The following is a 13,965-nucleotide window of genomic DNA, read 5'->3' as shown; positions in this document are numbered from 1 at the left end:
TTTTTTTTTTTTTTTTTTTTTGAGGGTGTAGGAGAGCTCAAAAGTGATATAAAACAGAAGATAACCTTGAACTCCTGATCCCCAGATCAGGATGAAAGGCCTGTGCCAGCTTTCTTATTTTTTTAGGTTAGGGTTTTGTTTTGAGAATGTGTCTTAATTCAGTAGCTCTAGCTATCTTGAACCCACAAAGTAGTCTACGCTGCTTCAAATTCAAGAATGCTCCTTCGATTTCCCAAGTGTTGAAATTACAATCATGATCCTAGAAAACACAAACTTTAGAAAGTACTATAGAGCTGTGAGGGTTAGAAAAAAATTCCTCATATCTCTCTCCCCTCTGTGCCTCTATGCTAAACACAGTTTAAGTTACTGCCAGGATTTATATTTGAAGGGCTGATCAGGGAACCAGCATAATTTTGTTTCTAGACAAGTATTTAATGTAGCTTCTATTCAAACCTTGTTGAGACTATCTAAACAGGAAATTAACAGATATGACATAGTCAGGGGAAGCAAACCACAGTGCCATAAAGATGGATATTGATGTCAAGCACTAATCAATCTCACCTCATTAAAAATATTCTCAACTAAAGAGTAAGTAGCATAAGAATCTATATAAACCTCATCTCTTCTCAAATTAGTCATACAAGTCCAGCCTTCTGATTCCAGTTAATATCTACCTCTTGCAAATCACTGCCCCAAAACTAAAAAGTCTGTCAATCATATCGGACCAATACACACCATGGACTATTTTTTTTTTTTTTTTTGGTTTTTGAAGACAGGGTTTCTCTGTGTAGCCCTGGCTGTCCTGGTGTAGACCAGGCTGGCCTCGAACTCAGAAATCCACCTGCCTCTGCCTCCAAGTGCTGGGATTAAAGGCATGCGCCACTACTGCTGGACCACCATGGACTATTTATAAACCCATCTTCTTAAAAAGCCCAAGGAAAGTCTATGACTGACACGGCCCAGCATCTGTGGTGGTACATTTCCAACAGATGTATCTTCCTTCCCTCAAAATGAGCTTAACCCCTCCACACCACTATCTTTAATATCACCAGAAGTTGCCTCCTTAAACAATCAAGCACACACATAACTGCTGCTACTCTAGAACAATATTCTCTCTCTTCTCCCATCCCCAGGGTGTCAGATCCCCTGGAACTAGAATTATAGACAGTTTCAGACAGCCTTGTAGGTGCTGGAAATTGAATCTGAGTTCTCTAGAAGAGCAGTCAGTACTCTTAACCTGAGCCATCTCTCTAGCCCCCTTCTAGGACAATTTATAAATCAAAGTGGCCACCAGACTTCAAGAAAGAATTTAAGTCTACGTATCAAAGAAAAAGCAATAAAGAAATCACTCAACTCTCAAACAGGATAATCAACAACTTACAGACACTAATACAGAGGCCAAAAAAACTTCAGTCATGGCCGTAGGAAGGATAAGATGGTTGAAGGATAGAGGTGGAAAGGGAAGATTTCTTCTTTCTTTGTGCCACATTCATCTGTTGTCTATTCATATACTAAATTTCTGGAAAAGGAACGGCTCCAAGAAAACTACAAAAGCTCTTCTCCAATCCACATGAATCAAACCTACTTTTATTCCAACTTCAAGGACTATTTCAAATCTTGCTGGGTAAGGCATGAAAACACTGCCTCTCCTTTGCTAAAAGATTATTTAATTTATATTATTCCCACCTCCGAAGCACACACACAAAAGCCCTTCAAGTAATCATTTACCAGGAGAGAACACTGGTTCTCAGGAAGCTACCTTAGTCTCCAGAAGAGAACAGGGAAACACTGTTAACTTCAGCATCCACATGCTACCTACACACCAGTCATGCCTCCACCTCCATCTCACGGCCAGTCCTTATGAAGGAACATCTTATGTTTGGAGGGAATTTAGTGCTGGGGATGAACTCAAAGAGGGCACCATACCTTTATAGAGCAGGGAAGCTGTCCGGGACAGCGATTAACAACCTAAACCTCTTCATTCACAGGAGTAACTAGCTCCTTAAGGTAACTGAGCCCAAGGAAGCAAAAAGTACTCCAAGTCCTGACTTGGTCGGGAAGAGTAAGTTCTAGTTCCATCAACCCTCAAGAAGTGAACTGGGAAACAGATCCAGTGTGTCCCAGAAGCCCAGCTGAGAAAATGGGTGGTTTAGTTGCTATACAAGGTAAGTAACCCACGCAAGTGAAGACAATTCCCTTTTCTTACGGAGGGCAAGGGAACGGTGGACGACGAAATAAAGGGGTAAGGTTCTGCACTCCTGAGCCTGTTCCCCCCCCACACACACACACACAAATAAAGATAATTATCCAGTGCTTCCTCCACCCTTAAGGATCCCCTTTTCGTCCGATCCGCCGTCAAACACAGGACTCGGTGCAGGGAGCGGCCCCCGCACCCCGAGGGCACTACTGGGGGCGGAGAGTTAAAAACACATAGAGGAGGACGCTCCGGAGAAGAGGGGAGCATGGCGGGCATGAGGTACTGAGTGAAAAAGGGGGATGGCGAGGGAAACGGGGGAGCGAGGGAGGGGAGAAAGAGTCAAAAAGAGAGAGAAGACACGGAGGGACACCAGCCGGGTCGCGCGAGGCCTAAGTGAAAGACCAGGGCGCGCGCGCGCGGAGGGGGAGGGGAAGAGGTGAAGGGGAGCGCGAGGCGGGGGCGCGCGGGCCGGGTTGGGGGAGGGGACGCCAGGCGGGGGCGCGCGGGCGGGCGGGCGTCGGCTCGCGGGCGCTTCCCCTCCCCCCGCCCTCCACCTTTCCCCTCCCCCACCGCCGCCTTCCCGCAGCCTCGCTCCCTCCGTCGCTCCTCACCGCCCCCGGGCGGGCTGGCGGGCCGGTGGCCAGGCTGGCCTAGGCCGGAGCTCCTCACCTGGCAGCGGCGGCGGAACTCCCGACCAGGTCGCTTCCTCGGGCGGCCGTGAAGGCGTCGAAAAAGGAGGCGGCGACGGCACAGTGGGATCCAGACCCCACTGGCGGGTCCGGGAGCGGGGGTGGGGGAGGGGGCGGGCCGGGTCGGGGAGGGCGGGCGGGCGGAGCAGACACTGCGGTACAGACAGGGGCAGCGGCGGCGGCGGCGGCTGCACCGGCGGCGGCGGCACCACACAAACAAGGACGCTGATTGGGCAGCTGCCAAGCGCCTTGACTCCGCCTTAACCACACGCCACGACGGCCATTGGAGGAGTTTAGCCGGCTACCCGCCCTCCTCCTCTTGCTCCTGCCAATAGAGAGCGGGATACCGAGACTTCACCCCACCCTTGAGGAGTGGGTGGCTGGAGAAGTAGTGATTGGCGTGAAGGCAACCCAATCATAAATGGAGAAGGGGGATGGTCTAGCGGGGGCGCGTTAATGGGTACCTCGGCCAGTCCCAGACACATCCGGGTCTTCGACAGCCCATTAAGTGTCGGGGGTCAAAAAATCGCTTCAGGCTGCAGCTTTACCTTGTAGACGTTTTGGTCCCCTGGCAGCCGCCGTACCACCTAGTCTCTTAAAACCGGGACTCTCCTTTGACAGCCTCTCATTCTTTCACGTCTAAAGATGGAGACTGGGAACGGCGCTGGGCTCTGTTTGGGTGGGTGGTGTTTCATCGCGACAGAATCCATGAATTTAAGGACAGGGCTAGCTTTAGGAGCTCGGGCCTTGTCTCTTTGGGGTGTGGCCTACCCCATTCTGCCCAAGGCCTTGGGACTCGTATGTTCATTTACTTCTGATCGGTCCTCTCCTGGCTGTGCCATAACAGCAGAATGAAAAAAAAAAAAAACCAATTGCTAAATTTACTGAATTAAATACTGAATTGAATACTGGTGTTCGTAGTGTATTCTCTGGGATCTGGTCTTTTTCTGTTCACAGTGAGGAAACGGCTTCACCCCACCCTACTGCACTAGCCAACTCAAGGCCCAACTTCTTTTGCTAGCCTGGCTACCTCCTACTTCCTCGAAGCGGTTAGGCCCGCCTACATTCAACGTTTCTAGAACACCATGGATATTCTTTCTGAACGCCCTAGAGAGAACTAATTACCACAAGAATAAACACATTGAAAGAATAATAACTTTTGGGGGAACAGGAACAATGAATTCCTATTCCTTGTGAGGCAAGTACTGGCCATCCTATCTTACAGGTGAGGAGAATAAGGTATAGATTAAAAGACAAAAGTTACACGTGTGACAGACTTGAAATTTAAACCCATGTGTATTAAGGAACAGGGTCCGAGAGATTAAGCAACTTGCCAAAGGTAGACAGCTAACAACCAAGCGATGGTTAAAAGTCAGAAATAACTAGTGCCAGAGACAATAGAGAAGACATTTTTTCAAATCACTATGGAAATAAAATTGTGAGCCTGATGTGATGGTACACAAATGTAACTCCCCCACTGGGATGTTGGGGTTCTAGGATAGCCTAGGCTAGATATGAAGATGTTTCAGATTTCTTTACATGGGGCTGAAAAGATGGCTCGATAGTTAAGCACCTGTTGCTCCTCAGAGGACCCAGGTTCTATTCCCAGCACCCCTATGGTGGTTCACAACTGTAATTCCAGTTCAAGGGATCCATAGCCTTCCTCTGACTTCCCTGAGCACCAGACACTCATATAGTACATACACATTCATGGCAAGGAAAACACACATTTTTTAAAATACCTAAAAATGTATTTAATTTTTTTAAAGTTGAACTAGAGAATATAGCTAAGTGATAGAATACTAATTAGCATGTTCAAAACCTAATACTGCAAAATATATATAAATAAAGTTAATCATGATGGAGAGCCAGGCATGGCAGTGTATGCCTTTAATCCCAACACCTGGGAGGCAGAGGAAGATGAATCTCTGAATTCAAGGCCAGCCTGTTCTACAGAGTGAATTCCAAGTCAACCAGGGCTACACAGAGATACTGTCTTGAATAAAAGAATTATGATGGAGAACATAACCACATAAAGATAATGTAGGAAGAAAATTAAAAGGACAGATCAGAAACTCACCCAGAGCCCACAAATACACAAGTACAAATTTTTGTGTGTGTGCACCTATGTATCTACAAAGATCAGAGGTCATCAGATATCTTCCAAAGTTGTTCTCCACCTTATTTTAAAGACAGAGTCTGTCAATGAACCCAGAGTTCGAAGCATGAGACTGACAGTAACAAGCACTAGGGATCCTCCAGTCTCTTTCTCCCCAGCTCTCAGATTACAGATTGCATACATGCCCAAGTTTTTAGGTGCATGCTGGGAACCAGAATTTAGGTACTCGTACTTGGCACAGCAAACACCAATTGAGCCATCTCCACAGTACTCCACGCACTCACTCACTTGTTTCTTCTATATGTGTATGCATATGGGTCCATGTGCTATGTCCCATATATGGAGGAAAAGGAAAAACATACAGGAGTCGGTTCTCTCTTCCCACTATACGGATGCCAGGAATGGATCTTGGGTTGCCAGGCTTCATGGCCAAGTACCTTGACCATCTGAGCCATCTTTCTGTAAACCAGGTTTCACTCTGTGGTCTAACATGGCCTTGAACTTGTGGCAGTCCTCCTGCCTCAGCCTCACAAGTGTTGAGATTACAATCCTGAGTTACCAGACCTGGACCATACAATTAATTTGTATTATATGGTTAAACAAACAAAAAACCTTTTCACATTCAAGTATTGTGTCCAGATAAATAACTAACATGACGTTGAATTAAAGTACTTAGGTTTAGATCTTGGCTCTGAACCTAACCAGTTCTATGATTGTTGTACGAGTGCAGTTTACTTTTTTTTTTTTTAATCTATTCCTTTGTTTGCCCAACTGTACAAGAAGAGTGAAAAATATAAGTCATAGGCTTATTATTGGGATTATAAAATAACATATCTTTAATTTTCTGGGCCATGCCAAGAACAGGAAGGTAGTATTTGGGGTTGGGGAAACAATGGCTCAGCAGTTAAAAAAAAAAATTGGCTGTCCTTCTAGAAGACCAAGCAGCACCCACAGGGTGGCTCATGATGATCTGTAATCCAGGGGCTTGATGCCCTCTTCTGGCCTCCTCCTCAAGCACCAGGCACACAAGTGGTAGACAGACACACATGTAGGCAAAACATCCATATACACAACGTAAACTTTTACAAAAATATAGTATTTCATGTATATACTAAATATAAGAATTTTCCTAATGTTCCAATGATTTCACAATTTTAGCTCCAAATTCAGCTTGATTATATATTCTAACTCCATCATCTTCAGCTTTTGCTGACTCTCTTGAGTCACTGAACACACGATAAATCACCTAGTATAGATCTTGGATTTACTGTTAAAGAAGTCCTACAATACATTCAACCAGGCACTTTGTCTGCTATGTGGTGGGGGTATGCCAGTGAATGAGACAACGCCTTAGATTGCTTACCCAGAAATTCTTCTTGACTAAAGCTTTATCCATCATCAGTGCAAAGTTTGTCTGCTGTCTAAAGGGCCATCTGTAGTAAGAATTCTGGAATTTGGGTTTCTTTGGGGAAAAAACACAGAAATATTAAAGGAATGCTTTCGTTTTAATCCCAGGTGTGGGATTTGGGGCTGCTTCAGACTGTCCACAGCAGCTGACTACGATTTGCCTCCTGTTCTAGCAGAGTTGTGGTTTTGCCAGCTGCAGATAATTCCCGTGTGATATTTGGAATCTTGGAACTTTTCAAAGGCTATATATATTCAAGGGCCCTGAGAGGCAAGGTTGGTGGTTATTGGTGATTTGGAGGGTCGGGGCAGAGTTTAGTTGCTACTTGTTAGTAGTTATGCTCAAAGAGGAAACACAAAGAAAAATTAGATTTAAGGACATGCTCTATCTCCCATCGACCATTCTTTCTCTTCTATCTAGGGATAGGAGGTGAAAGGGGGAGGAGATAAAGGATGGGGAAAAGAAGAAACCACAAAGTAGCAAAGACCAGCTACAAGTGATACCTCAAGATAGGGCTCAAAAGTTAAGGATAAAAATGGGCCTTTAATCCCAGCACTTGGGAGGTAGAGGCAGGCAGAGTTCTGAATTCGAAGCCAGCCTGGTCTACAGAGTGAGTTCCAGGACAGCCAGGGACACACAGAGAAACCTTGTCTTGAAAAAAAAAAAAAGGGGGGGGAGGGATTGATTTCCAATGCAATAGAAGAAACAGCAGAGGACAAAGGAATGGATTTTTTTTTGTTTGTTTGTTTTTTTTTTTTTGTTTTTCCAAAAAAAAGGTGAGGTGAGCAAGAAGTTTACCGCAGCTGCTGCCACTGGAATATCCCCTGCTTCACTCCCAGATAGAATTTTCTGCTTTTTCTTCCTATATTTTGTTTCAAAAAAGTTGAAAGACTGGCTGAACAGTTGGAAAAGGTACAGGTAAAAATGGAGGGGCCTGAGAAACAAACAAACAAAAGGCTGAACTGGGAAAACAAAAAGGACTTTTTCTGAAGGGTTGCAGAGTCGGAGGTGCAAGAGGTTGCCAGTAGAGGTGGAAACATTTGGAAAGAAGATGCACCCCAAAAGAACAAAGGCTCAATCCAGAGAGCAGGAGTTTCCTGCAGGAAGATAGAGGGAAAGAAACTTCACTGGAGGGCAGTTGGGACAGAGCAAGCTGAGAACAGCTGAAAAAGAGGCCATTTCAAAAGAAAGGTATGATCTCACAGAAAATGGCATCTGTGCTTGTACATTAGAGTACCACCCTTCACCCAGCCACTGCTCTTTGACTATTCATTCCTCTCGCTCTATTTTGCTGGTCAGTATTCACAGCTTCTTCCCTCCTCCATGTTAACCACTGCAGCTGCAGACCAGCCTCTACTACAGCTGTCACCAATCCCTTCCAGTCTTGGGGAGTATTTCTATGTTGAGTAGCCCAGTTATTTAGAATCTGTCATATAAAGCTAGTGCATTCTGTATGAAACCATGGCCTTTTGTTTGTTTGGTTGGTTGGTTGGTTTCTTTTTGGTTTTTTGAGACAGGGTTCCTCTGTGTATCCCTGGCTATCCTGGAACTCACTCTGTAGACCAGGGTGGCCTTGAATTCAGAAATCCACCTGCCACTGCCTCCCAAGTGCTGGGATTAAAGGCATGTGCCATCACTGCCCGGCGTTTGTTTTTTTCTAGACAGGGTTTCTCTGTATAGCCCTAACCATGGCCTTTTAAAAATCCCTTAGATCTATTGTTTCTGTAAACACCATCCTTCCTCATACTCTTGCTTCAGCCATTAGCAAGCATGTGATGTACAACTGTAGGTTTACTCTAGAACGATGTTTAGCGGTTTTAAGAGCTTAGGACAGGGCTGGAGAGATGACTCAGTGGTTAAGAGCACTGACTGCTCTTCCATAGGTCCTGAGTTCAAATCTCAGCAGCCACATGGTGGCTCACAACCATCTGTAAAAAGATCAGATGCCCTCTTCCAGTGTGTCTGAATACATCTACAATGTACTTATATACATGAAATAAATAATTCTTTAAAAAAAGAAAAGAGCTTGGGACAAAGTTGAGTCTGGTGGCAATAATCCACATTGTTTACACAGATTATATAAGGCTCTGGAGAAGTTTTCACTGATTTCTTACAAACATTAGTCTCAGCTGTAAACAAGGTTGTGTAAGACTCAAGACAAGAGACAGATGTTAGCTGGGAAGTGGTGGCACACTCCTTAAATCCCAGCACTTGGGGGGCAGAGACAGGTGGATTTCTGAGTTTGAGGCCAGCCTGGTCTACAGAGTGAGTCTACAGCCAGGACTATACAGAGAAACCCTGTCTCAAAAAACAAACAAACAAACAAACAAAAAAGACAGGTATTGATAAAGACCTTGGCACATGAAAATGCAAATACCAGCTCTCTCCACCATCTTGTCACCTGTGGAGGCCTGCTAGGAACAGGACTTTTAAAAGCAAGTACGTCTGGAAGGCTGTGGTGCAAGGCCATTTTTGCTGGCTGCATGTGAGGTCTCCAGAACCAAAGAGAGCACATGGCTCTTCTTAAAATTGAAGGTGTTTATGCCCGAGATGAAACTGAGTTCTACTTAGGCAAGAGATGTGCTTATGTGTACAAAGCAAAAAACAATACAGTGACTCCTGGCGGCAAACCAAACAAGACCAGAGTGATCTGGGGAAAAGTAACTGGGGCCCATGGAGACAGTGGGATGGTTCGCGCCAAATTCCGAAGCAACCTTCCTGCAAAGGCCATTGGACACAGAGTCCGTGTGATGCTGTACCCATCCCGGATTTAAACTAATAGAGAGTAAATAAATAAAAGTGGATTTGAGAAAAAATGCAAATACTCAGTGTAAAAATACTTTATTAGACCATTAAAGTCAAGAGCAGCACTTAAGGACTAGTGCATAAGAGTTAGGACTGATATTGGTTCTAATGTGTACCATGTTAATATCATAACTTAAGCTACAGCTAGAATTCTCTGATATCAAAATGCCTAGTGCTTCAATTTCAAGGAATATGGTCATTTGCAAAGAGATTGTGACCAAGCAAATAAAGATCTAAGATCTCAAAATTCCTGGTGCTTTAATTGTGGGAAATATGGTCATTTGTAACAAAATTGTGAACAAGGCATCTTTAAAAGCGATGGTTTTCCTAAATATAAAACAGAAAGAATGCCCAGGCTTCCAGGGGTATGCAGGTTATGTGGCAAGGGGTGCCATTGGACCAATGAGTGTAGGTCAAAAAGATGAGGAGAGGTCTCCTGAGAACCTTGGCCACTGACCTGAAAAGCTCTTGTTTTGTTGAAAATACATCTGTTGGGCTGGAGAGATGGCTCAGCGGTTAGGAGCACTGACTGTTCTTCTGAGGGTGGGTTCAAATTCCAGTAACCATAAGGTGGCTCACAACCATTCATAATGAGATCTGAAGCCCTCTCTGTTGTGTCTGAAGACAGCTACAGTGTACTTGCATATAATAATAAATAAATCTTAAAAAAAAAAAAGAAAATACATCTGTTTATAATTTCCCACTATACACAGCACAAGTAATGGCCTAAAGGAGAACATGCTTTCATTTTAATCCCAGGTGTAAGGATTTGGGGCTGCTTCAGACTGTCCATAGCAGCTGACTATGATTTGCCTCGTGCTCTAGCACAGGCGTGGTTTTGCCAGCTACAGATAGTTTCTGCGATTGTGTGACGTTTGGAATTCTGGGAACTTTTCAGAGGGTATATAAATGCTAGGGCCCTAAGAGGTGAGATTGGTGGTTATTGGTCATTTGGGGGAAGGGAGTTTGCTGTTTATTAGTAGTTACACTCAAAGAAGAAACAAACAAACAAACAAACAAAAAAATAGGCTCAGGGCTGGAGAGATGGCTCAGTAGTTAAGAGCACTGACTGTTCTTTCAGAGGTCCTGAGTTCAATTCCCAGCAACCACATGGTGGCTCACAACCATCTGTAACATGATCTGATGCCCTCTTCTGGTGTGTCTGAAGACAGCCACAGTGTACTCAAATAAATAAATAAAATTTTAAAAAAGGAAAGAGATCAGTTTCAAGGGTTTCTATCGCTCTCTCCCCTATATCCTTCTTTCCTTTCTAGTGATAGAGGATGAAACAGGAGGAGTTAAAGGGTGGGAAAGAAGTAGCACAGGCTGGAGAGATGGTTCAGTGGTTAAGAGCACTGACTGCTCTTCCAGAGGTCCCGAGTTCAATTCCCAGCAACCACAACCATCTGCAATGGTATTTGAGATGCCCTCTTCTGGTGTGTCTAAAGATAGTGATATATATATAAAATAATTAAATTTAAATGAAAAAAAGGAGAAGAAGAAAAAGAGAAGAAGGAGAAGGAGAAGAAGAAATAGCAAAGATCAGCTACAGCCATTCTTATAAGGCTATGAGAAAGCAGGTGGCTGGGCAGTGGTGGTGCTTGACTTTTTACTCCTAGCACTCAGGAGGAAGAGGCAGGCAGATCTTTGTGAGTTCAAGGCCAGCCTGGCCTACAGAGTGAGTTCCAGAACATCCAGGGTTACACAGAGCAACTTTGACTCAAAAATCAAAAAAGAAAATTAAAAATGTGAAACATGGTAGAAGACAATGCTAACCTGAAAGGGGAGCACAAGCACTAAGCCAATGCCCTCCAACAAAACAAAACCACAGACCAGACCTTCTACTAGAAGCAGTCAAGCTCCAAGGAAGGAAAGTGAATGAGACTACCACTGTGAGGGCCATGACTGTAGTTGTAGTGGACATGAATTTTGTCCTGTATAAACTCTGGCTTTGATTTTGTTGGTTTTGTTTTTTTTTAGTTTTTGTTTCTAATCTCCTTATACATGCCCTGTTGGCTTTAAACTTGCCACTTCCTGCCTTGGCTTCCCCAGTACCCAGCTGTTTTCTCTGTGAAACCAACTTTTTTTTTTAATTTTTTCATATAAATTTTAGTCATGATTTCCCCTCCCCCAACTTCTCTAAGATCCTTCATACCCACTCAAATCAACACTTTCTTTTCATCTCTCATTAGAAAACAGGCATCTAAAAATAAATAAAAAAACAACTAGAACAGGACAAAACCCAAAAAGAGCGAAAGGAAAAGCACAAGAAACACAGACACAGAAACAAACACACGCCCACACACAGAAATCCCAGAAAAACACAAAAACAAAATTGGAAACCATAAAATATAAACAAAAGACGTAAGGTTAAAAAGAAAATGACCACCAGCCGGGCATAAGTGACACACACCTTTAATCCCTGCACTTGAGAAGCAGTGGCAGATGGATCTCTTTGTTTGAGGCCAGCCTGGTCTACATAGGGAGTTCCGAGACAGCCAGAGCTACACAGAGAAACCCTGTCTTGGAAAACCAAAGAAACAACCAAAACCAAAAACAAGACAAAACAAAACAAAAACAAAAAACAAAAAAACAAAAACAAAAACAGATAAAGCATTACAAGAAGGAAAAAAAAAAACCTTCAAATTGTATTGGTTGGGCATGGGGCCTGCAGACCCAGAGAAACTCTGTTGTATTCTAACTTGTTTTATTTTTTTTATTGTTGTTGTTTTAAAACAGAGTCTTACTATGAATGTGTGGCTACCCTGGAACTCACTATGTAGACCAGACTGACCTCAAATTCACAGAGATCCTCAGCTGGCACACCAAGTTTTTTAAAAATACTTTTTAAACATTTATCTGTAAAGGTGTATGGGGCTGGAGAGATGGCTCAATAACCAGCTCTGGCTGCTCTTCCAGAGGTCCTGAGTTCAGGTCCCAGTAACCACACGGTAGCTCATAGGCATCTAAAATGGGATCTGATGCCCTCTTCTGGCACTCAAGTATACATACAGATAGAGCACTCATATACATAAAATAAATGTAAAAAATATATGTTTGTATGTGTGTCTGCATGTGTCTATGTTCACATGTGAGTGCCAGGTACTCTCAGAGTCCCAAAGTGGGTTATTGGTTCCCCTAAAGCTGGAGTTAGAGAAAGTTGTGAATCACCTGGCGTGGATACTAGAAACTGAACTCAGATCCTCTAGAAGACCAAGGAACATTCTTAACCACTAAGCCATCTCCAGACCCTGAAACCAACATTTTTTTATCTAAAAAAAATTTAATTAAAAAAAAAGTTGATGTGTATGAGTATCTTGTCAGCGTGTTTGTATTTGCACTATAGCTAATGCCCATGGGAATCAGAAGAGAGGGTGAGTCCCTCTGGAAGTAGACCCACTGGATCATGGTTGTGAGCTACCACATGGGTAATGAGATTCAAACCTGGCTCTTCTGTAAAAGCCGCAAGTGCTCTTAATCACTGGGCCATCTCTCCCTCCCAAGAAACACACACACACACACACCCAGACTATGTAATCCTTCTACCCAGCCTCTGGACTAGATGATATTACAGGTCTGTACAACCAGACCCAGCACTCACAAAAATTATAGAATTGTTCTTTAAATGACTAACATCACAGGGTGTGGTGACCCAGAACTTTAATCCTATCAGGAGGCAGAACCAAGCAGATCTCTGTGAGTTTGAAGGCAGCCTGGTCTATAAATTGACCACCAGGGCTGTTACACAGAGAAACCTTATCTCAAAAAACGAAGAAAGAAACAAGAAAGATGAGCCATCCTCACCCCATTATTTGCACATAAGCACAAGCAGCAGAAGTTGTCTGACTTGCAGTAGACAAAGATACACTTCAGATCTTTTACCCTTCAGTCTGTATACTCAAAAATCTAGGAAGAGGCCGGGCAGTGGTGGTGCACGCCTTTAATCCCAGCACTTGGGAGGCAGAGACAGGTGGATTTCTGAGCAGCCTGGCTTACAGAGTGAGTTCCAGGACAGCCAGGGCTACACAGAGAAACCCTGTCTCGGAAAAAAAAATCTGGGAAGAGAAGTTGAGTCAGATAATTTAGGCATATCTTAGCCCTCAATACAGATCTCTAGGCCTCAGTTTTCCTAGTAGCTAAGGAATTCTGTAGTTTTCTTTGGAGGACTTGTAACTCCAGTACGTGGTGGTAGAAGCAGGATCATCAAAATTCAAGGTCATTTTGACCATGTTGCAAGTTTCAGGCCAGCCTGGGTCCAGGAAAGAGTCCTCTAGACCAGTAAGACTGAACTCTTCTAGGAGAGGCGCTGAGCTCTAAAACTGTCTTGCTATAGTCCAATGCAGTGCTAATGCAGTGCTAAGCATACTATAAACAGAACCTTATTTTAAGAGGACACATGAAAACTGGAGATATAGTTCAGTGGTAGAGTATTTGCATAGTGTTCAGGGGGCCTCTGGGCTCGAACTCTCCTACAGGGAAAAGTAGATGAACAGCTGGGAGGTAGCTTAGGCTTAGAATAGGGTAACAATGTCTGTTTAGTATGTCTAAGATCCTAAGGCTTGATCACCAAAACACACACACGATCTGATCTGATCAGAAACTGGATACAACAAAGAGTAAGATAGAACCCCCACACCCATCCCTCCTTGTCCCCCCAACCCTCCTTGCCCCTGCACACCCATCCCTCCTTGCCTCCCACCCATCCCTTCTTGCCCCCCACACTATCCCTCCTTGCCCCCCACCCATCCCT

At 44.0% G+C, this 13,965-nt stretch overlaps 2 protein-coding genes and 1 pseudogene across 5 annotated transcripts in view; 1 reads left to right on the top strand and 2 right to left on the bottom strand.

Moving 5' to 3' along the window:
- Nucleotides 1–3,108, bottom strand: part of Gatad2b (GATA zinc finger domain containing 2B) — a 79,161-nt gene extending 76,053 nt beyond the window's left edge. The window contains exon 1 of one of the 3 annotated variants that reach the window (XM_031374605.1): nt 2,867–3,108. The gene's annotated coding sequence lies outside the window, so the exon portion shown is untranslated. Of the gene's footprint in view, nt 1–1,926; nt 1,947–2,866 lie in introns of those variants that run through there. The other 2 variants (XM_031374607.1, XM_031374606.1) reach the window with 2 other exon arrangements.
- Nucleotides 3,109–3,531: 423 nt separating this feature from the next.
- Nucleotides 3,532–9,211, top strand: LOC116093227 (annotated as a pseudogene).
- The window catches only part of Dennd4b (DENN domain containing 4B), a 27,454-nt gene continuing 19,306 nt past the window's right edge, over nt 5,818–13,965 (bottom strand). Inside the window, exon 29 of one of the 2 annotated variants that reach the window (XM_031374599.1) lies at nt 5,818–6,467. The gene's annotated coding sequence lies outside the window, so the exon portion shown is untranslated. Of the gene's footprint in view, nt 6,468–9,854; nt 9,877–13,965 lie in introns of those variants that run through there. The other variant, XM_031374600.1, reaches the window with a different exon arrangement.

The sequence above is a fragment of the Mastomys coucha genome, unplaced genomic scaffold, assembly GCF_008632895.1.
Source record: "Mastomys coucha isolate ucsf_1 unplaced genomic scaffold, UCSF_Mcou_1 pScaffold16, whole genome shotgun sequence".
In the NCBI taxonomy this organism is placed as follows: domain Eukaryota; kingdom Metazoa; phylum Chordata; class Mammalia; order Rodentia; family Muridae; genus Mastomys; species Mastomys coucha.
This window is presented reverse-complemented; position numbering and strand designations above follow the sequence as displayed.